The sequence below is a fragment of the Phyllobates terribilis genome, unplaced genomic scaffold (assembly GCF_046119375.1).
Source record: "Phyllobates terribilis strain yellow unplaced genomic scaffold, ASM4611937v1 Scaffold_7__3_contigs__length_470593459, whole genome shotgun sequence".
Taxonomy (NCBI): domain Eukaryota; kingdom Metazoa; phylum Chordata; class Amphibia; order Anura; family Dendrobatidae; genus Phyllobates; species Phyllobates terribilis.
Window position 1 is genome coordinate 390,934,591 of NW_027362767.1, and position 21,600 is coordinate 390,956,190.

General features: G+C 46.2%; 1 protein-coding gene across 1 annotated transcript in view; it reads right to left on the reverse strand.

Moving 5' to 3' along the window:
- The window catches only part of LOC141154955 (cytochrome P450 2G1-like), a 60,335-nt gene that overhangs the window by 25,094 nt on the left and 13,641 nt on the right, over positions 1 to 21,600 (reverse strand). The window lies entirely within an intron of this gene.

Here is a 21,600-nt window from a genome sequence, read left to right on the forward strand (position 1 = left end):
GAACTTGACTCCAAGCCCAATAAAAGTCAACAGGGACCCGAACTTTGGCGCTGTAAAATGGTTGTAGTAAGGGTAAGAGGGCTTAAAAAGGAAGAAAAATGGGGGTAAGAGCAGGACAATTGCCCTCCAAAAATATATGGATAGGAAAATGATTTCAAATAACAAAATAATAAAAAAAATAGCAATCTTGAATCAGCAGGTGGAGGTCCAAGTGGAGGAGGAGGTTGTGGAGGAGGTGGAAGTGCACGAGGCGGTGTAGGTGGAAAAGGCGGAGGAGGACGTAGCCAACACTGTTTTTGTTTTTTATTTTTCATTGTTTTTTGTTGTTTTTTTAAATTTGGGGAGGGCCCCAAAACATTTGGAGTGGCAAGTAGAACTAACAAACTGCGTTGGAGTATAATAATGGCTGGGTGCGGCTGGTATACTTCTCTAGAGAGCCAAAGGTGCAGACAATAGATCTGATTGCATGAAAACATTGGCATATACTGTTACTTAAATTGTAATAAATAATATAATAGATTAAAATGTAAAATAAAAGATAAAAATATATACTGTATATATTTAAAAAGATAATAAAAAAATAAAAAATGTGTTTTAAAAATAATTATAAAAATTCTAAAATGAAAATGTATAAAAATAATGAAATAGTTTAAATAACTTTAATAACAAGGGTTGAAATTTGTGTGTGGATCAAATGGATACATAAATACATATATGTACAGGAGGTTTTGTAGGCTATGCCATTGCCATTGGGCGATGAATCTTTATAGTTTATCAATGTTACACACAATGAGGTATGCATTAAATATTCATGTAATAAATATGTGTATTGCTAAAATGATGAATTTATATGCATTCCTCAATGTTTTGTTTTTCAATTCTCATTATTTTTTATATTTCTTTTGGAATAATTTGATTAATTCTGAAGCCATTTACGGGTTTATTTTCTTATAAAACTGATGTAACGCTTGTTAATCCACAATTGACAAAAGCCTGGGAAGGCTGAAACGTCTTGTATGTGGACTCCATTAAAGAAAATTTAATCTACACGTGAGTGCCGGGATTCTTTATTTGGTTGTATCCTAAAGGTATAGACAAGCTCTGTGGGATCCACACCTGGTTCATTTTAATGAATGTGAGCTTGCCAACGTTGGCTGTGGACAGACGGATGTGTCTGTCTGTGATCACACCACCTGCCGTGCTAAACACATGTTCCGACAGTACACTTGCCGCAGGGTAGGACAGCACCTACAAGGGGTAAAGGGCAAGCTAAGGCCATGTGTTCAATTTTGAGACTCAGAAGATAAATAGAGCTCCCTTCACTCAGTATGTGGAGACGTGTGGACTGGTAATCTTCCACAATGTTCTTGAAACACTGCCTCCTGCTAATACGGACCGTATCAGATGGTGGTGCTGGATGTTGTGGTTTGCTGACAAAAGTTTTCCACATTTCAGCCAGGCCAACCCTCCCTTCCAAGGTGGTCCGGTGCCCCAGCTGCGTTGACGACTTCCTCCTCCTCTGCCTTGCTCTTCTGCGGACTCCCAGGTGGTAACGTAATCAGTAGTGTGTCTACCAGCATGCGATTGCATTCACACATTTTGCAATCCTGCTCCAGTGATGGAAGTAAGGATGGGACGTTGTTCTTGTAGCGGGGTTCCAGCAGGGTTGTCACCCAGTAATCAGCACTAGTAACAATCCAAAGAACTTGGCGGTGGTTGCACAGGCACATCAGAATGTATTCGCTCATTTATGTGTGGAGCCTGTTCTTCCTGGGTGGGCGCCACTACTCAGTCTCAAACACAGTCTCTGGGTGCACAAGACCCGCTCCATGGTCCCGGGCAGTCAATAATGGAGGGGAATGAAGTTTTGGGGATAAAGTTTTGTGACGCCACCGTGGTATGCGGCTATAGGTGGCCACTGCTGCTGTTCAGATCCACTGGGGCTGTTGGTGATGAGGCAGAGATAGTTCAGCTCTCCACGGGTAGAACTAGGCCCCAGGCAGTTAAAGAGATAGCTTTGTTGTTGGTGTAGTGCAAGGCAGGTGAAGCAGCAGTTAAGTCAAGGACACAGCAGGTGCAGTCTTCAAGTTTTTACTCACAGTTCTTATGATGTTCCAGGTTACAATTGCCAGCAGGTTATAACAGCCCACCAAGTCCTGTGTCCCAAGGAGAAGTGATCCAGCCAACTCTCAGATAACTTGGGTGCACTTGATAAGGACCCACTTCTTATGTACCTTTCCTGGGTCTGTTCTGGCTCTCGCCTTGCTGCCCTGCGCTTCACACACAGTGTCCCAAGCCAATGGCCGCGGGCCTGGTTGGGCAATGTCCTCTCTGTCCCCTTGGTCCTATATGGCCACCTTTTCAGCGAATGTGTGTGGTTTTGGCTATGCCACTTAGAGATACTGCAGCCTCCGGTTTGCTAGCTGAGTCTTTTACTCCTCCACTAGTCTGGGGCCGGTCTCCTACTGCAACCTGATCCCTTCTCCCGACTATGGTAGGCGTGAGTTCAGGCGCACGGGTGGACTCCGCACTTCCTGTGCCCCTAGGATCCCTTCTCTGTCACTAGAGCCCTTCTCTGTCTCCCCTGATCCTCTTGTTCTCTCTCCGACTGGTCCCCTCTGACTGGGCCCTCACTCTGTCTGGACCCTACTTCTCAATGGTCCTTACTCACTGGGCACTTCTAGATGTTTCTCCCTGTCTTTTTATACTGTCTGTCATGTGACTCACGTCACTAACTGTCATTCTGCGTGGTCCCCTCTATCTTCTGTCCTTCCTTGTGTGCTCCCCTAAATTACTTCCTCCGCCCACCTCCTCTACCTAGTTCCCTCCTCCAGACAGGGACGGGGACTGTGCTCATCCTCAGGAGCAATTTCGCCCTTCCCTACTGGAGTGATGTGTGGGATTTGGGTGTGTGGGTCACAGGTAGTGCTCCCTCCTTACCCGAGAGTGGGGTACCACACCTCTGGCTGAGATGCAGTACCTCTGTAGCGACTGGACCCGCATGGGCGCCACATATGCCAGGCTGCCCAGAGGAAACAACAAGCTGTCCCCGGTGGGAGGTGTATCATCTGGGTCCTCTGTATTTCACCAGTCACGCTCTAGTAATGTCTGTGAGCTTCTTTGAGTGCCACCCTTCTATGAACACGGTTGTTCCTCCTCATCTTTTAAAATTGTCCCCTGGCTGGAGAGTTGTGCATCTGGCTGCTGTTGGTACAGGAACCCACCCTGCAAGCCATGTGTGAATGAATGGCTGATAATGGTGTGAATGGTCCCTGTTCCTCCTTCTCTTCCTTCTGTGCCACCATCCCATCCATCATAGCCTGAAGCGTTTTTTAAGTTAGAGAGATGTAATGTCCCAGGCTGTGCTTAATGGTTCTCTTATCAGTGGTTGAGCAGTGCACAGCTAATCTTGTCCGCAACATGTGAGTGCAGGGTAGGCATGGCCTGCCTGGAAAGTAGCGTTGGCTGGGAACCACATACTGTGGGACAGCCACAGTCATCAGTTTTTTAAAACTGTCTGTCTCGACCAGCCAAAATGGCAGCATTTCAAAGGTCGGGAGAGTTAAAATGCTGTCATTCAGATCCATGGCTCGTGGGTGGGTGAGGATGTACTTTCTCTTTCTCTCCACTGTTTGGGGGATGGACAGCTGAATGCTTTCATGGGACGGTGTGGAGATGCTTGTTGACACTGCTGGTGGTGGTGGTGGTGCTGTCACACCCTCCTTTTGCAGTGAGCCAGGTTGCCCTGTTAATTGGGAGTGGGAGGAAGATGCCGATACTGCAGCAAAAAAGGGAGCAAGAGGAGCCTCAGATTTTTCCTGTTTTTTCAGGTCAGTACTCCACTGAAGCTCATGCTTTGAATTCAGATGCCTCAGTATGAAGGTGTAGCTCAATTTTAGAACATTTATGGCTTGCTTCAGGCTCTGATGGCACAGCATGCAAACTACCAGTCTCTTGTGGTCAGCATATTGCCTGATGAAATTTCACACCAGCGAGCTCACTTGAGCAGGCTTTAATGAGCTGCTGACGTACTGGAAGTTGCCCGCTGCTGTACTTTTGCACCCTGCTCCCTCTTTTACTTTGCATCTGGAGCAGTGTGATCACCTCCTCTTCCTCTGAACTGAGTACTTCACACGGATGACCTTCACTCCATATGGGGCCTAGGACCTCATCATCCTCCACATCATCTTCCACCCACTTCTCACCCCTGTCCTCCTCTCCTTTATGCACACACTGCAGAAAGCCACAGCAGTTGGCCCCTGTGATGCGACATCCTCTCACATATGCTGCAGTGGTCCGCTGACCATGTGCACTAGCCCTTGGATGTACTCATTCTCAAACTGAACAAATCGTTGTGAATAGTGCACTCAATCTCCTCCATTTCTGGGGTAAGGCCATGTGGATGGGCCATGGAACCCCAACCAGAGTCATCAAAAAAGCAGATGTGACTGCTGCATGACTTTGGGCTCAAAGGTTGCACCAGATTTTATTAGGTCACTGCGCACCAGGCTGTATTACAGTACTCTGCACCAGGCGCTGTCAGAATAGAATGGCGGTGACACCAGTGATCTAGCATTTATATGACGCGCCCCCTGGGCTGTGAGGTACCCGGTGCCGGGCTGGTGGATGCTGGGGGGGTGATGTCACAGTAGTGGTGACCCGGTCCGTGACCCAGGGCGGTCAGTAAGAGGGAGAATTAATTATAGGGGATTTGGAAAGTGTGTGACGCCACCTGTGGAATGCGGCTAGAGGGTGCTGCCGCTGCGGAGCAGTCCTCTGGAGCTGGTGTTACGGCAGCGAGGATGGTGTGGCTCTCCACAGGTAGAGCTAGCTCCAGGGCAGTGTATGGGTAGATGGTGGATGCTGGGGAGAGACGGCAGGACGGTCCCGGAGGAAAGACGGACACTCACACAGGGGTAAGCTTCAGTACCTTTACTGGTGATGATGCAGGCACGGTCCAGGGTACTCCGGACGAAGGGCGCACTTTTGGACTCTCCCCAGTGAGCGGGTATAGGGCCTCCTGATCCGTGGCTTTACTCGCTAAGCTTCTGGCCTGCCTGGAACTAGGCCTAGATTGGTTACTGTCTCTCTCTCCCTTGCACCTGCTGACCTGGTGGTAGGGCCTTCTCCGTGACTCCTAGCCCTGGTACTGTAGTCAGCATTTGGTAATCCTGGGACCTGTAGTCCTTCAGGGGTTCCGGTGGTCCCTACTGAGTATAAAGGGTCCCTGTAGGCGCGGACACGGTGTCCGGTATATATCTCGGGGTGAGCCTGGTATGCTCCTCTGCCCCCTCGCTACTTCTTCCTTCTCCTCTCACCTTCGGCCACACTCAGGGCCCTCAATAGGCCTTCACTCGTGCTGTAGGCCTTGGCTCACCTAAGCACAGCAGCCAGCGTGCTGCCTCTTCGCTGCTCTCTGAGCGTCAGCATGCTCTCAGACTCTCTCTCAGTCTGACTGAACACTGAACTAGCTTCTGACTGATTGTACTAACTAACTGAGCTGCCTGGCTCCACCCTCCCTATTAGAGATGAGCGGTGTTCGACTCGAACTGTTCGCCAATCTCAAATTCGAGCTGTTTTGGGCAGTGTTCGAGCCGTTCTGCGAACCCGAACTATTTGAAAAAAATTCGCTGTACGAGGTTATGTTCGATAACTGTTTGTGCACCAAAATCGTAACTGGATTTTTTCTCAGTAATGATGAAAATTAATGTTAATAAGCAGTTTGAGTGTACAGCGGGGCGGGGGGAGGGGCAGAGGATGGATCTCTGCAGAAATAATGAAGATCTCCATTTTTCTTTCTCTTTCCCGCATTTACAGTGGGGAGGTGCAATCTGTCAGCCTATCAGCAGCGCACACACAGAGAGAACTGATTTTTTTCACACAAGCAAGGGAATGTGTCATTGGCAGTGTATGTCACATGTCCTTGCCCTATAAGACCAAGCCATTTTCCCTGTTGCCACCATTTTCTCACTGCTGCAGCTGCGTGTTAGACGGCACCGCTGTTGCTGTGTGCGCTATACTTTGTTAATTTCAAGCCGATTTTCGCCCAAATCTACAGATAGCTTGGGAGTAGGGAATAGTTGTGATTGCAGTCCTTTCAAGGATTAGGTTGCATCATTTCCTACGACTTTTATAAGGCAGGTCTGTGCTCTTAAATAGACAGCTTGGGAGTAAAGACTAATTGTAATTGCAGTTCTTTTAAGGACTAAGTTACATAATTTCCTATCTCTTTTTGCCAGGCAGGTCTGTGCCAGTGCTGTGCAAGTTTTTTTTCTCAACATTTGGCTAAATCTAGCAAAGCAAATCCTTTTTGGCCTATTGCAGAGTGTGTTAGTCAGTGGAGTAGCCTATATATGTTGCAAGCTACACCACCTGTGTATAGAATACAAATTTTTTTACTGCACCTAGTGAAGTACAACCTTTTGGGCATAGCATCATTCTATTAGTGCATCTATACTGACCTCCATCAGGTTGCAAATTCAATAGAATTTTTTTCTGCATCTAGCTCTGAAAAAATATTTCGGCTTCTAGCAGTGTGTGGGACTTGTTCGATTAGTCCATCTATACTAACCTCCATCAGGTTGCAAATTCAATATAATTTATTTCTGCATCTAGCTCTGAAAAAATATTTCGGCTTCTAGCAGTGTGTGGGATTGTTCCAATAGTCCATCTATACTAACCTCCATCAGGTTGCAAATTCAATCTAATTTTTTTCTGCATCTAGCTCTGAAAAAATATTTCGGCTTCTAGCAGTGTGTGGGACTTGTTCTATTAGTCCATTTATACTAACCACCAAAAGGTTGCAAATTCAATATAATTTTTTTCAGCATCTAGCTCTGAAAAAATATTTCGGCTTCTAGCAGTTTGTGGGATTGTTCCATTAGTCCATCTATACTAACCTCCATCAGGTTGCAAATTCAATCTAATTTTTTTCTGCATCTAGATTTGAAAAAATATTTTGGCTTCCAGCAGTGTGTAGGACTGGTTCTATTAGTCCATCTATACTAACCTCCAAAAGGTTGCAAATTCAAACAAATTTTTTTCTGCCTCTAGCTCTGAAAAAATATTTCGGCTTGTAGCAGTGTGTGGGACTTGTTCTATTAGTCCATCTATACTAACCTCCATCAGGTTGCAAATTCAATATATTTTTTTTCTGCATCTAGCTCTGAAACAATATTTCGGCTTCTAGCAGTGTGTGGGACTCGTTCTATTAGTTCATTTATACTAACCACCAAAAGGTTGCAAATTCAATATAATTTTTTTCAGCATCTAGCTCTGAAAAAATATTTCGGCTTCTAGCAGTTTGTGGGATTGTTCCATTAGTCCATCTATACTAACCTCCATCAGGTTGCAAATTCAATATAACTTTTTTCTGCATCTAGCTCTGAGAAAATATTTCGGCTTCTAGCAGTGTGTGGGACTTGTTCTATTAGTCCATCTATACTAACCTCCATCAGGTTGTAAATTCAATATAATTTTTTTCTGCATCTAGCTCTGAAAAAATATTTCGGCTTCTAGCAGTGTGCGGGAATTGTTCTATTTGTCCATCTATACTAACCTCCATCAGGTAGCAAATTCAATATAATTTTTTTCTGCATCTAGCTCTGAAAAAATATTTTGGCTTCTAGCAGTGTGTGGAACTTGTTCTATTAGTCCATCTATACTAACCTCCATCAGGTTGCAAATTCAATATAATTTTTTTCTGCATCTAGCTCTGAAAAAATATTTCTGCTTCTAGCAGTGTGTGGGACTTGTTCTATTAGTCCATCTATACTAACCTCCATCAGGTTGCAAATTCAATCTAATTTTTTTCTGCATCTAGCTCTGAAAAAATAGTTCAGCTTGTAGCAGTGTGTGGGACTTGTTCTATTAGTCCATCTACACTAACCTCCACCAGGTTGCAAATTCAATCTAATTTTTTTCTGCATCTAGCTCTGAAAAAATATTTCGGCTTCTAGCAGTGTGTGGGACTTGTTCTATTAGTCCATCTATACTAACCTCCATCAGGTTGCAAATTCAATATAATTTTTTTCTGCTTCTAGCTCTGAAAAAATATTTCGGCTTCTAGCAGAGTGTGGGACTTGTTCTATTAGTCCATCTATACTAACCTCCATCAGGTTGCAAATTCAATATAATTTTTTTCTGCATCTGGCTCTGAAAAAATATTTCGGCTTCTAGCAGTGTGTGGGACTTGTTCTATTAGTCCATCTATACTAACCTCCACCAGGTTGCAAATGCAATCTATTTTTTTTCTGCATCTAGCTCTGAAAAAATATTTCTGCTTCTAGCAGTGTGTGGGACTTGTTCTATTAGTCCATCTATACTAACCTCCATCAGGTTGCAAATTCAATCTAATATTTTCTGCATCTAACCCAGCCAATACTTTTGGCCTAATACCACAGGTTGGCCACTCGGCTCTGCTCAGTTCCCATCAATTGTTTTTTGTGCAAACAACTCCAGAGTTGTCAATTAGTTAACCACCAAAATGAGTGGAAAAAGGCCTGCTGCTGGTGGAAAGGGGAATAGGCGTGTTGGGAAGGGAAAAAAAGGTTGTGTCCGTGGGGTAGGTGTTAAAGCAATAGTAACATCTGTAGAAGAAAGACCATCTTCCAGCCAAACTAAGATGTCTACTTCTTTTAGCGGACAATGTGATAAGATCCCTTTCTTACGGCCACGCCAATCGCTACAAATTCCAGATGAGGCACAAAAACAGCAGGTGCTTCAACGGATATCAAGTGCTCCTTTAAGTGGGCTCTCCTGCACCTCAACTTCAACATCACAAATACTACAGTCCTCAGAGGTGTCACCCCAATCGCACTTGCTTCCTCTCAGCTCCCAAGTCTCCAGCTGCCCGTCTGAGTATGGGGTAGAACAGATGGTTGAGTCTGCAGAGCTGTTTACTCATACTATAGCCTGGGAATCAGAGGTCGGCTCCAGAGCTTCTGTGAATCCAGACGAGGAAATGATCTGCACTGATGCCCGGAATCTTTATGAGTCGGATCCAGGACCAGACACAGAAGGTTCTGACCATTATGTAGACCCTCGTTCCCAACTGTAACTCCTGTTGGTTGAGACAATGTGGAAGACGATGATGAGACTCAAATACCTGATTGGAGCGACAACTTTAGTTTTTTGTCAGGGCAGGAAGAGGTTGGCTCTGAGGACGACGGGTGTGATAACACACAGGGTGATGATGATGAGGTTGGAGATCCCACTTACTGTCAACCCACAGTCAGATAAGAGATGAGGTCAGCAGAGGAGGTGGAGGAGGATGCTAGTGGCGACGAGGTCAAGTTGCGCCTTCCTGGACAGAGACGTAGTACTGGAAGCACGTCAACAACAGCATCCTCAAACACAACTCTGCCTCTGACCACAAGTCGTGGTGGCTCTTCAGGTCGCATGGGTGCTAAGCCTTGCATATCCTGGGCATTGTTCAGATCGATAAAGATGACCCAACTCGTGTTATCTGTAACATTTGTCAGCAAAAGCTAAATAAAGGCCAAAAAATACATAGTTTGAGATCTTCATGCATGAATCGGCACATGGATATGAAGCATAAGTTGCAGTGGGAAGCTCACTGTGCTACAATGCGGCCTAGCTGGCCGGGCCAACCACCGTCTGCCACATCTTGTGCATCCGGGGCCTCTTCATCCTCTGTGACTGGGGGGACAGCAGTCACACCTGTTTTGGGACGCAGACCTGCCACCTCTTTACCCGCAACAGCCAGCGTGATTGGCAGGTCATCATTTTCTTTGGAGGTGGAGAGACCAGCTGTTGTTCAGCGCTGTCTGACATCGATAACACCACCTTTGGATCAAGGCAACCTAACATGTCCGCTTGCATCTTTCTCACAGACCGGCAGTTTTCTGGGGACACCCTTCTCAACCCAGTCTAAGCACAACAGCCAGCCCTCGGTCCCTCAGATGTGGACAAGTAAAAGACCATTTCCTCCTAGCCATGAGAAAACTAAGAGGTTGAATTTCACCATCTGCAAGCTCTTGGCTACAGAAATGCTGCCTTTTTGCCTGGTGGATACAGAGGATTTTTGAGACCTTATGTCCGTCGCAGTGCCCCAGTACCAGATGCCCAGTCGGCACTGCTTCTCAAAGAAAGGTGTACCTGCGCTCCACCAGCATGTCGCACACAACATCACCGCTTCTTTGAGAAACTCTGTGTGTGACAGGGTGCATTTCACCACAGACACTTAGATGAGTAGGCATGGACAGGGGCGTTACATGTCACTGACTGGGCACTGGGTAACTATGGTGACAGCAGGACAAGGGGCTGCTGTCCAAGTCTTGCCGTCCTCACGATTTGTGCGTCAATCCTCTTTATCTCAAAGTTCCTCCACTGCTTCTGCCTCCTCAACCTCCTCTCAGTCCTCCATCTACACCCAATGCCTGTCTGGTCATGCCACAAGCTTTCTTACTGCGCCGAAGGGATCCTGCACACCTCCTTACTATGCTGGCAGCAGGGCTCAACGTCATCAGGCGTTTTTTACTTTGAAATGTCTTGGAAATGTGAGTCACACAGCTGAGGAGTTGTGGTCAGCTCTGGAGAACCAGTTTCATGAATGGTTGTCTCCATTGGACCTGAAGCCAGGGAAGGCCGTGTGCGACAATGTTGCAAACCTGGGTGCTGCCCTTCGCAGGGGCAATGTCACACACGTGCCTTGTATGGCTCACGTGTTGAACCTGGTTGTCCAGCAATTTTTAGCCCACTATCCCGGACTAGATGGCCTTCTGCAGAGGGCATGGTCGCTGTGTGCTCACTTTCGCCGTTCGCATCCCGCATCTCAGCGACTTACATCTCTACAGAAGTCGTTGGGCCTGACACTTCACCGGCTAAAATGCGATGTGCCTACCCGATGGAATTCAACTCTGCACATGTTGCAGTGACTGTGGCAGCACCAACAAGCCCTGGTGCAATACGCTGTGATGTATAGCCTGGGCCAACGAGATCCAGAGGTGGGGCAAATCACGCTGGAGGAGTTGTCTCAGATCAGGAACCTATGCACCCTTCTGCACAGTTTTGAAATGGCGACGAAGATGTTTAGTGCTAACGATGCCATTATCAGCTTGACTATTCTGGTGATTTACATGCTGGAGCACATGTGAAACAGAAGTTGGAGCCAGGTGGTGGCACAAAAGGAGGTGGAGGAAGTAGAGGGGGAGGAGTTGTATGCGGAAGGGCTAACATCTGCAAGGTCCAGACGGTCGGCAGCACCAAGGCGGCAGGCATGTGAGGGTGGGGGAGATGGTTTTACCAGGGCGCATGGTAGCAGCCAAACTAGTGAGGAAGGTGCAGGAGGGCAGGAAGAAGTGGAGAACGAACTGATGGAAGACTCATCAGATGAGGGAGACCTTGATCACATTTCTGTTGTGCGAGGTTGGGGGGAGAGGACAGAGGAAGGAAGCATGATTGTTACCTCGCCACCAACACAACAGGGACTTGGTGCTCCTGGATGCGCAAGACACATGAGTGCCTTCTTGCTGCACTACCGGCAAAATGACCCTCGAATTGTGAGAATTAGAAATAATCCTGACTACTGGGTTGCCACAGTAAATTTGCAGAAATTATGCCTGCCATAGAAAGAGATGCACGAATGCAGGAGTATCAGCAGAGACTGTTGCAGAATCTTACATGTGCTTTTCCCCAAATCACTAGTGGTGCACGTAGTGAATCTCACAGTTCCAACTTGCCAACCGTGGGACCGTCGAGTGTTCAGAACTCAAAACGTAACAGAAACACAGTTTCTGCTGGTAACATAAATTTTGCGGAATCATTTCACCACTTTTTTAGCCCATCCTTTGCAAGGCCACAGGAAACAAGAAGTCTGACACATAGTCAACGCCTAGAGACGATGGTACAGGAGAATCTCCAAGTAAACATTGAAGCCATGATTGTGTCACTGGACCCTTGCTCTTTTTTGGCTTCCAATCTGGATAAATGGCCGGAGCTCGCAACTTACGCCTTGGAGATCTTGTCATGCCCCGCAGCCAGCGTTCTGTCTGAACGTGTGTTCAGCGCTGCTGGTGGTGTGCTGACAGATAAGCGCACGCGGCTCTCCACTGATAATGTAGACAGACTCACGTTCATAAAGATGAACAAATCATGGATCCAAAATGACTTTTCTACCCCTGTGTCATCCTGGGGAGAGTAAAAGCTTGATGATTTGTTAAAATCACCTCACCAACCATTTTAAACTTAAAAAATTACTCATCATGTTTATCTGTATCTTGGCTGGAAAATAATTTGGGCTTTGTAGCAGTTTGCAGTACTGATTCTATTAGGCCATCTATACTAAGCTCCACCAGCTTTCAAATTAATAATAATTTTTAGCAGCATCTAGCCCGGAAAATAATTTTGAGGCTCCTAGATGCGCAAGACACATGAGTGCCTTCTTGCTGCACTACCTGCGACATGACCCTCGAAATAATCCTGACTACTGGGTTGCCACACTCTTAGATCCCCCACACTCTTCGATCAACCTTTTCATTTTAATAAAGAACAAAAAAATGGTCATTTTAGAAATTATAAGCATTAGCAGGTTATTAGAAACTGAAATCAAACAGTTTTCAACTCAAAACTTTATTCTAGGTGATGTTACATTTGCACATAGGACCCCTTGTTCGAAAGGAGCTTCTGAAGTCTCTCATCCATTGAATTTGTCAGGTTTTGGATGGTTTCTGCTTCAATTGTTTTGCATGAGGACAGAATACCATCCCAGAGCTGTTGCTTAGATGTGAACTGCCTCTCGCCATCATAGACACTCCTTTTGATGATGCTCCAGAGGTTCTCATGGGGTTGAGGTCAGGGGAGCATGGGGGTCACACCATAAGTTTGTCCCCTTTTATGCCCATATCAGCCAGAAATGCAGATGTGTTATGTGCAGCATGAGACGGTGCACTATCATGCATGAGAATGATCTTGCTGCGGAATACACGGCTCTTCTTCTTGAACCATGGCAGGAAGTGCTGTTTGAGAAACTCTACATACATTATGGAGTTCATTTTTACCCCTTCAGGGATCCTAAAGGGGCCGACAATCTCTCTCCCCATGATTCCAGCCCAAAACATTACTCCAACTCTTCCTTGTTGGCGCCGTGGCCGAGTGTGCATGGGGTGTCCATCAACCAGCCATCCTCCACTCCAACCATCTGGACCATCGAGCGTTGCACAGCACTCATCGGTGAACAAACCAGTTTTGAAGTCAGTTTTCATGTATTGTTTGGCCCACTGGAGCGGTTTTTGCTTGTGTGCAGTGGATAGAGGAGGATGACAGGATGGCTTACACAAAGCTGCAAACCTCTGAAGACTCTGCATCTTGTTGTTCGGGGGACGTTGGAGGCACCAGTAGCTTCAAAAACTTGTCTGCTGCTATGACAAGGCTTTTTTGCCGCTGCTCTTTTAACCTGACGTAATTGCCTGTTGGAAAGAGTCCTCAACTCGTGTGTACTGTGAATCAGCTACATACTTCTTGATTGTGCGATCATCAGGATGAAGTGTCTTGGCAATGTTGATTGTAGTCATGCCTTGACCTAAACACTCCACAATTTGTTGCTTCTCAGCAGCCGACACATCCTTTTTCTTTCCCATTTTGGCAGAAAATGTAGGCTGCTTAATAATGTGGGACAGCCTTCTTAAATAGTCTTGCCTTTCATTGGACACACCTGCCAAACTAATTAGCACAGGTGTCTGCAATTGCTTACAGTGATATAAAGAGCCCTGACACACATCAACATCAATGAGTTAAACTGACAAACAAAAAAATTCTTACCTTATCACTCCTAAACACTTTTTGCATAATAATTTGGAACACAGTGTACATGTGCTATTCCACAAAACACCAGTGGTTCAAGTAGTGAATCTTACAGTTCTAACTTGCCAACCGTGGTCTGTATGGAGTTGTTCAATAAAGGCCCCAAAATTAAGATAACATAGATGGGAGAGGTCTCTATGAATATGAATTCCTAAGTATTTGATACCCTGTGAGGGTCAGGCAAAGGGAAAGTTGGACTGGATGGAATCCTGGGGAGGGAGACATCGAGGGCCTCAGACTTCACTGCATTGATTTTAAAATTTGACCATGTAACAAAGTGATCTATTTCAGCCATAACAGCAGGGATGGATATATGTGATTGAGTGATATATACTAGGACATCATCAGCAAATGCAGAGCACTTGTACTCGGTGCCTCCCACCTCAATCCACCTAATATTGGGGTTATGGCGAATTGATGAGAGCAGGTGCTCCGTCACTAGGATGTATAAGAGAGGGGACAGAGGACATCCCTGCCATGTATCATTGGTGATTATGAAAGGTGATGAAAATGTTCCATTTATCTTCAGCCTAGGTGATGTAATGCGATACAGGGCTGTGATTTTGGCTATAAAAGGGTCCCCTAGACCCCTACCCCAAGCTTTTTAAGAGAATAATATATGGCGTGACAGGAGACTCTATGGAATGCTTTCTCAGCATCCAACGAGAGTATCTAATTACAAATTTTTAACTGCATCTAGCCCAGGAAAAACTTTGTGCCTAGTAGCAGTGTCTGCTAGTTAGCAGATTATTCCAGCTGTTAAGCAAGCTACACCACCTGTAGTTTGGACACTTAATTTTTTCAAATGAAATGGTTCGGACCCCCGGGACACTCAGTGAAGAGCATCGGGGAGGCACCCCAAGGCATAGGGGCTGGGACTGGCGGTAGGACGCCTTGCGGTGGACCGCCAAGCTCGATCCTAGTAAAAGCTTTTTAACTGCAACAGCTTTAGTGGACGATACTGGAGCTGGAATTACCGTGGCTGCTTGCATGAGACTTGCCCTTCATTAGATCCTTGTAAAAGGATTTAAAGAGTACTCATTCAAATTAGAGAGACAATTTAAATTAAAAAGATTAGACCTGCCTCCACCACAGGGGGGCTCGCACCAGTATTGGGAGAGGGGGGCTGGCCGTCAGGGTCCACCGCCGCTCTGGCACAAACCCGGCGCACTTTTTTGGTTTTAGAAGGGCATGACATGCCTATATCTGTGTCTCCTCCTCCTTTTACTCCTCCACCTCTTTTCTTTTCGCATGACTATATGTACTTGTCACTTTTCCATGTGTTAGTTGTGTCTTCTGAGCAGTTTGTCAGCTTTTGGACACCTTTGAAGGTGTTTTCTATGTGTTTCTATGTGTTTTTTTTTGCCTGCCATTGGTTTTAACGGTGTTCGATGGTGTTCGACGAACAGTTCGACGAACAGTTCGGCGAACATATGGGTGTTCGACGAACCGAACCCGAACACTACGGGGGTGGCTCAACACTACTCCCTATATATATCCCTAATGGGCTCCCTCTGGTGGTTTGAGGTGGTAGGGTAGAGGTGTGTGAATGTGTGAGGGCCTCTTGTGGAGAAGTCCATCCATGCACCCTTCTGGGTTCTGTGGCAACAATGCGCAGCAGGGCGCCACATCTACAGCCTCAGTTACATAGTGCGCAGGCCAATTACAGCCATGCCAATACTTGGCATGGCTGAGGTGGCTCCGGAAATGCCCACAGCCTAAAAGCATGTTGATTTGCTGCACTGCAGCCTTTCAACAAACTTTATTTCCCAATTAATCTGTACAGTACAACGGATGTCTGGTAAAAACTCCATGTTTGGAGTTCGGCACTGGACACTAGGTGTCTGGTATGAACCCCGAACTTTACAGTTTGGAATCGTTCATCTCTAGGCATAATGTGCTTCAAATCCTAGCCACACTAGAAGTGCCAGCAAAGCATGGAGAGAAAAATGGAACTGGTGCATTTGGAGAGAGCAAAGGATCGGCAGGGAACTGCAACAGCAGGGACAAGTGAGGTAAGATGTTTTATTGCTTTTTAACCCCTGTCTGAATCCCGAAAAATTATGGCGTTTGCTGCATTGGTTTGAACCAAATTTTCCAAACTTCTGATTTCCTAGAATGCGTAAACTTGTGGAAATTCTAATATGAATTCAATCTGTTTATAAACTATTTGCTCAATTTTATGGGCTATTATCCTGTGCAAATAGCGAGTGGGCTGCAGACAAGATGCACTCCGAATGATTACAGAATGGTCGGATTGATGATTGTTCTGTCTCTTTATACCATAGTTTTTTTGGCCCCTATGAACAGGATATTACATTAGCGGCAATTGACTTATACAGTATACAGAAATCTGCCCATTTAAAGGAATCTTTGCATTGGGCAATGTATAATCTATTTTGCCAACAAAAATGGCCTGAAAATATTCCCATCTTAAACTGGCCACAATACTGATCCAGTATATGCAGTGTAGTTTACAAAGTTATAAACCAGTGTAAGAAGAGGTGGGGCATTGAGATTTGGGTGATGTACCCAAAAATCTCATAAGTCAATATTTAATACCAATACGAGGTGCTGAGTTGGAAGAAAATTTATGTCTACAGACAGCATGAGCCTCACATAGTAATAAGAGCTTAAAGGGACTCTCTCATTAAATCCAAAAGCCTGAGTCCAAAAAATCCCATTTTAACCAACCCCAAATAAAACATAACTTTTAATTATTTAATTAAAAATATAAGCAACCAGTACATCATATGTTAAAGTGCACACTAAAATTATACTCTGCTCCTTATGGGTCCTATTTATGTTATAATGTATCCCCAGTGGTCAGATTTCTGAACTGGAAGAAAGCATAAAATCAGAATGGTCTCCAAGAAAATGTGTCTGTTCCATACTATGAGCTTAAAAACGATGGCTGCGACACTCACAGAGTAGAGGAGATGTCACTCAAACAAAATCTTCAAGAAAATGGTTCTGGTCTTTTACTTCAAATTGGCCATGATGTCTATGTGTGGCACCCCGAGGTCTGGTTGCCACAGTGGCAGCAATGTCATGTCTGAGAGCAGGTGGGAGGTTCCCCGGTTGGGGACAATTAGCCTGCAGCACCTCCTGTCTCTGTCCAGGGAGGGGAGAAATCTGCCCTTAATAGACTGGATCTGGGGCGGGGTTAGCTCAGAACAGTGAGAGTCCAGACAAGTTGCAGATAGGGACAGGTCAGCAGCAAGCTGAGGAGTCCCTGTAGGCAGAGGAGGAACACGAGGCCAGGAGGGGAACTAGAAGAGTTCGTCGTGGCCAGAGACTTGTCAAGCCGGACACTGGAGTCCAAGGCTGTGAGGGTTATAAGGCCAGCAGCAGAAAACCACCACGCAGGGGACTTCAAGTCCTCTGGCCCAAGGAAGCCCGGAGGCTCAGCCACACGAGAGGGACCACTACTGCCCCAGAGGGGTGAGAGGTCGGAAGGCCCGAGTCGCCAGTCATACGGGTGAGAACAACACGGTACACTCAGAGACGTGGGCTACCACTACACTACAGCAGGATAGCCAAGAAAGAGTGAAGTCTGCACGGTAGGCCTACAAACTCCCTCTGACCAGCGGGATTTCCCAGTTTCTCTCAGACTGACTAGGCCTCCATTGTTAACCTGTATTCTGGACGGGTCCCTTAATACCACCAACAGTAAAGACCCTGAATTGCATGACAGGCTCCGTGTGGTTACTGCTGCTCCAGCGCACCATCACCACCAACATCCCCATTTACTGCCCTGAGGCTATACTCCTCCCGTGGGGAGTTGTACTACACTCTACTGCACCCACAACACCAGCCTCAGTGGTCTGCCCTGCAGCGGCGGTTCACCCTGAACACAATCCACGGGTAGCGTAGTCGGACATTAGTATATAGACTGCCATTTAGTTTGACCACCCTGAGCCATGGGACCGGGTCACCGTCACGGTGACTACAACCCCCAGCATCTACAAAAAGGTCCGGTTCCCGATTCCCCATGCGGACAAGGTGGCGCGTCAACTTTGGCGTAGTCGGCAGGATTTCGTGCCCGCCACCAACGGATACTGCGTGCTTGAGGAAAGACTGTAAAACTTACCTTGGTGGAGTTTCCCACCATCCGCAGCCATTTCCCGCCATCCTCAGCCATTTTCCCCCATCGGGCACCAGCTTCGGGATGCCGCGTGGGAAGAAGAGGGGCGTGGATGACGAAAGCGCGCAAGAACTGGAGCCCCGCCTAACGCACGGACGCTGCACAAGGTCCTGAAAGGAGCCGAGCGGACGCTGACGTCACCAGGACGCGACGCAAGGTCCTCAACCCAAACGGTCGCCTGCGGAGCCGAGGCCTACAGAAGAAAAGCAACGGAAGGTAGGCCACGGTTGACTAGGGGGGAAGAGGATGACGGAAGCGGAGGGAACTGTCACCGCCAGTACGGCCGCTACCGCAGTAATGCCGTTCACGATGCCTTATATCCCCGGAGCGGCCTGTTTACTCCAGTACTCAGGGGAGTCGCATACCCTGAGCAACTTTAAAGAGAGACTATATAGCCTATTCAAGGTGTACCCGCTGACGGAAGAACAGAAAGTGACCATACTGATAGGCCAGTTAACCCGCACGGCCCAATGAGAAGTAAAGTCCTGGTCAGTCAGGGACAAGGGGACCGTGAAGGAGATTTTGGCCCTTCTAAAGGACACTTTTGATACCCACACCTCAGCAGAGATCAAAATGAGATTTTATGGGTGCAAGCAGCAGGCCCAAGACAGTATCAGAGACTATGCTTTGAATTTGCAAGAGACCCTGAGAGCCATTAAGCAGGCAGACCCTGACAGTGTGAGGAATGCAGATGAACTGCTGACTGAACAATTCATTGAGGGTCTGCTGTCCAGCACCCACCGAACCCAGTTACGCCTGATGGCCCTGCAGAACCCTGGGTTAGACTTTGCACAGTTTAAGGACAGAGCCATCCGAGTACTCCGAGAATTCGCACCCGGTGGCGTTGCGGCATCCAGGCGCCCTGCTATCACTTATCACCAAGAGGCGGCTCCCCAGTCTACAGAATCTGCAGGAGCCAACGCACAGAATAGTACCCCGTCTACAGACCTGCACCATCAGGTCCAAGAGCTGACTAAAATCGTTGCTGCACTAATCAGGACTGTGCAGTCATTACAGGTATCCTCTTCAGGAAAGATCCAGCTGGCTACCAGTCCGGAGGACGTCCCGTGGTGCCGACAGAAGAGGATCCCACCATTCAGAGGGAAGCCAACGGACCGCTACGACCAGGATGGACAGCCCATCTGCCGCCGCTGCAGCCAGCCAGGACATATTGCGAGGTACTGTAATTTAAACGGGCCCAACCTGGGGCAGAGGGCCAACCCCCAGGTGTAAGATCACACGGATATTACTCGCTACCAAGATAATGACTTGAGCATCATCGCCAGCAATGGTGAGCCTGTGCCGCAGGTGGGGTTCAAGGAGGTGACCATCAAGATTGGTAAATTTGAACTGCCGGCGCAAGGACTGATTATTGTGGACATTGACCGTTGTGAAAGTCACTCTAAAATAACCTTGGGTACTAACTAGTGTTGAGCGAACATGCTCGACACTGCTCGGTACTCGCTTGAGCATCACGCTACTCGGAATGTTCGGCAAGCACCGAGCATTTCCGGGTTACTCGGGCGGGAGCTCGGGTCTCCGCCCTGCATGTTTGGCGCTCTTTACAGAGCCAATGAACATGCAGGGATTGCCAGCCAGTCACTGTAATTCCGCAGCCATGTTGGTTGTGGGCATTACAGTGATTGGCTGGCCGCACAGCGTCACCTTGAGTATTTAAAACCGGGTGCCGCCATCTTGTACACAGTCGCTCCGGATCAGACAGTGTAGGGACAGCGCTGCTGATTTAGGGAGAGATATAAACTGCGAAATAGTTAGTGTAGGGTCTATAAAGGCTGCCAGATCAAAGAAACAGTCCTTCTCAGGACTAATATTCATCACAGATATCAGGCAGGCAGGCTGTATAGGAGACGAAGTGGTTATACCAGCAAACGCTGCATTACAGTCCTGTGTGCTGCTCCTGTTGCTGAAATTGCTCCACTTAGCTCCAGGTCTCAGGAGACAGGAAAAATCCTTTTTTTTTCATCTAAATCCTCTTTTTTTTTTCCTCCTTCACAATGTACAAATACCCGTCTTATTAACCTTTTGGTGTCCCCCCCCCCCAAAAAAATAAAGCGTGTCTCTGATTTTTCAGACACAAATATATCTGTTGAAAATAGTCAGGTGTAGGCTAGAGAAACAGAAGTATTGTTTTGCACTTCAACGGTTCAAACCTCTGTATTATCCACTTTTGGGCCATTTGTATCTAAAAAAAAACAGTTTGAGTGTGTCACTCACTGTTCAGCCACAAATATATCTATTTAAAAAAGTCTGGTATACCCCAGTAAACAATAACTGTGTTTTTTTCCATCCCACGGTAAAAAATCTCTATTATTCAGGTTTTGGTATATTTTCCATAAAGAAAAACAGTAGTGTCTCCTGACTGTTGTGACACAAAAATATATCTGTTGAAAATAGTCTGGTGTAGGCCCGACAAATCCCAGTGTGGTTTTGCAGTTCCAAGGGTCAAATCTCTGTACTATCCAGTTTTGGGCCTTTGGTATCTAAAAAAAAAACAGTTTGAGTGTGTCGCTCACTGTTCAGCCGCAAATATATATATTTAAAAAAGTCTGGTATACCCCAGTAAATAATAACTGTGGTTTTGCCATCCCACGATAAAAAATCTCTATTATTCAGGTTTTGGTATTTTTTACGTAAAGAAAAACAGTAGTGTCTCCTGACTGTTGTGACACAAAAATATATCTGTTGAAAATAGTCTGGTGTAGGCCCGACAAATCCCAGTGTGGTTTTGCAGTTACACGGGTCAAATCTCTGTACTGTCCAGTTTTGGGCCTTTGGTATCTAAAAAAACACAGTTTGAGTGTGTCGCTCAATGTTCAGCCGCAAATATATCTATTTAAAAAAGTCTGGTATACCCCAGTAAACAATAACTGTGGTTTTGCCATCCCACGATAAAAAATCTCTATTATTCAGGTTTTGGTATTTTTTCCGTAAAGAAAAACAGTAGTGTCTCCTGACTGTTGTGACACAAAAATATATCTGTTGAAAATAGTCTGGTGTAGGCCCGACAAATCCCAGTGTGGTTTTGCAGTTCCACGGGTCAAATCTCTGTACTGTCCAGTTTTGGGCCTTTGGTATCTAAAAAAACACAGTTTGAGTGTGTCGCTCAATGTTCAGCCGCAAATATATCTATTTAAAAAAGTCTGGTATACCCCAGTAAACAATAACTGTGGTTTTGCCATCCCACAGTAAAAAATCTCTATTATTCAGGTTTTGGTATTTTTTACATAAAGAAAAACAGTAGTGTCTCCTGACTGTTGTAACACAAAAATATATCTGTTGAAAATAGTCTGGTGTAGGCCCGACAAATCCCAGTGTGGTTTTGCAGTTCCACGGGTCAAATCTCTGTACTATCCAGTTTTGGGCCTTTGGTATCTAAAAAAACACAGTTTGAGTGTGTCGCTCACTGTTCAGCCGCAAATCTATATATTTAAAAAAAGTCTGGTATACCCCAGTAAACAATAACTGTGGTTTTGCCATCCCACGGTAAAAAATCTCTATTATTCAGGTTTTGGTATTTTTTACGTAAAGAAAAACAGTAATAGTTTCTCCCTGATTGTTCAGATTGTTTAAAAGAGTCGGGTGTACGCCAGAGAAATTGAACTGTGGTTTTA